Below are 2809 nucleotides of genomic sequence, written 5' to 3'. Positions count from 1 at the left end.
GTCCAGATGTGCAGCCAAAGCCCCCGGCTGCTGACTCCCAGGGGAAGCATGAGGGAAATGCACCCACCTTCTCTTGCCTGCAGGGGTTCCTTCTGCTCTTGCCTCATCTGTTTGGATGGTTCCAGGGATATCTTATCTGTTGTATCTTGGATTTTCCCTGTTGGAGTACCTTAGAGAAAAATAGTTCCATTTCCCAGGAATGGATCCCAGAAAAGCAGGGCTCAGCCTGTGGGGTCAGCAGGGACACACTACTCACCCCTGAGATGGGAGCTGGGCTTGAGTGCAGCATCCAAGGTAGCAGCTGGAGAAGCTGGAGAAGTCTTCCCTGTAGACACATCTGTAACACAACAGCCACAGAAGCTTCTGTCACCTGCTTCCTGCCCGCTTGTCTACAATTCTTCCTTGGTGGCACACTGAGAACATACCTGCAGGAGGCTCCAAGGGCTTCAAAACTTTCTTCATCCAAGCTGATGGAGAAGCCTTCCCAGCACCCTCATCTACAATGCAGCACAGATGAGAACATTTTCCAATGTGTGCTGGGATCTCTTTCTGCCCCAGGGAACTGGGCACTGCCAGGGAGTCGGCTAAGGCCATGGGAGCCAGATGTGAATAGACATGGCCAAAGCTGCCCAGGGGCCTGGGGAGCTCTGGGCTGGCTCCTGGTCACTCTCCACACTCTTTCCCTGCCCTCAGCAACATCCCTGGGAGGGGTGGCTGCAGCAGTGCAGGGACCTGGAACTCTCCCCCTCACACACAGACGAAATCCTCCCTAAAGCATGGGGGAAAACTGCAGCAGGCAGTGCCACAGCTATCCATCCTGCCCTCCCTCTGTCCCTCCTGCCCTCCTTCTGTGGGGAAACCCCCCAGATCCCAAGGGCAAACAGCCAGGCCCTCTCAGGACACACTGGAGCCTTGCTCTCCCCCTCTGTCCTTTCCCCACCGTGGGCACCCCGTGCAGTCGCTGCCAGGTTTCAGGACATGTCTCCCATGGAGGGACCCCAGCAGGACTGCTCAGTGCCCTGAGCCTGCTCGGGATAATTCCCCTGGGCTGTGCTGCTCTAGTCCAGGCTGTGCCCGCACTGCCAAACAGCAGAGAGGGCAGCTCAAGCCTCAGCAGGGCTCAGGCCCAGAGGCACAGCAATTACCTCCTGTGCCTGTGCCTGGCATGGCCTCCCTTCCTGGAGCTGAGGCTGGCATGCAACCACTGCTTCCTCCGGGAAATGCTTCTTTCTCCGCAGGCTCTCCTTTCATTTCTGGAGAATGGAAAAGAGACAGCTGGATCAGATGAAAACATTCCTGACTGGGAATGGGGAAGGGGACAATTTCAGGAGGCATCACTTGTGAAAGGAATGCATAAGGATCAGAAAACACCCAGGATTTTGGGACAACCCAAGGCTGCTTCCTTCCCCAAACAGCCCCAACATCTGATCTGCCTGGGCACCAGGAAATTGCAGGGCATCTGAGGGTGGGCATGGCCTGTGGTGCAATTGGGGCTGTCTGCCAGCTGATGCCAAATGCCTTCCTGCAGAGGCTGGGCAGAAGCTGCAGCCAGGCCAGGCTGGGAAACAGCCCTGCAGGGCGTGAAAGCAGCAGCGGGGCAGCGAGGCTGCCATGGATCCCTTCCTGCTGTGCCGGGCACGGCGTGTCCAGATGTGCAGCCAAAGCTCCTGGCTGCTGAGTCCCAGGAGCAGCATGAGGGAAATGCACCCACCTTGTCTTCTCTGCAGACATTCCTTCAGCATTTGCCACATGATTTCTAATGGGTCCTGGAATTTCCTGCCTGCCATGTCTTTGGTCTCTCCTGTCAGAGGACCTTAAGAGAAAGTAGTTCCATTTCCCAGGAATGGACCCCACAAAAGCAGGGCTCAGCCTGAGGGGTCAGCAGGGACACACTACTCACCCCTGCCATGGGAGCTGGCCTTTTGTGCAGCATCCAAGGTAGGAGTTGGTGAGGTCGTCCCTGCAGACACGCCTGTAACACAACAGCCACAGAAGCTTCTGTCACCTGGTTCTTACCAGTCAGTCAAACATTACGCCTTGGTGGGACAGTGAGAACATACCTGCAGAATGCTCAGAGGGCTTCACAACTTCAGAGCGCCAGGCTAATGGAGAATCCTTCCCAGCATCCCACTCTGGAAGCAAACCAAGATGAGAACTGTTTCCATTGTGTGCCAGGGCTGGCTCTGGCCCTGGGCTGGCGGCAGGGCTCCCGCTCGGGGCTGCTCCTGTGCCTTGGGCCTCTGGGCACTCAGGGCCAGCTCCGCAGCAGCTGCAGCGCCAGGGACGTTGCTGCACCAGTCCCGTTTCCCCGGGGCTCTGAACCAGCTCCAGAGGCCTGGAAGCCGAGGCGCCTCCAGCTTTGGCTGCTGCCGGGCCGAGCAAGGGCAGGCCCTGGGAGAAGAGCTGCTGCCACACAGCCCCGGCCAGGGCTGAGCCCGGCACAGCAATTACCTGCTGTGCCTGTGCCCGTGTCTGCCATCGCCTTCCTTCCTGCAGCAGGGGCTCGCACCGAAGATGGAGTACATCCTTCAAGAAATACCACCTTCCACTGAAGCACTATGTCCATCTCTTGACAAAGGAAGGGAGACAGCTGCATCAGATGGGGCTGTTTCCCACTTGGGTGGTGGCATCAGAGGTAATATTTGTGAAATTTATGGAGCAGGAAAATGGCCAGGTTACAGTGGCATGATGAGAGCACTTCCACCACCAAACAGCCACCCTTTTCCTAATCTGCAGGGCTGGATATAGTGGGGGATCTCAGGGTGTGTTACAGTTTGGGCATGGCCTGTCAGCTGATGCCCAATAACTT

This window comes from Passer domesticus, chromosome 9 (genome assembly GCF_036417665.1).
Source record: "Passer domesticus isolate bPasDom1 chromosome 9, bPasDom1.hap1, whole genome shotgun sequence".
NCBI classification, from domain to species: Eukaryota; Metazoa; Chordata; class Aves; order Passeriformes; family Passeridae; genus Passer; species Passer domesticus.
The sequence above is the reverse complement of the archived record's forward strand: the minus strand, read 5'-3'. Positions refer to the sequence as shown.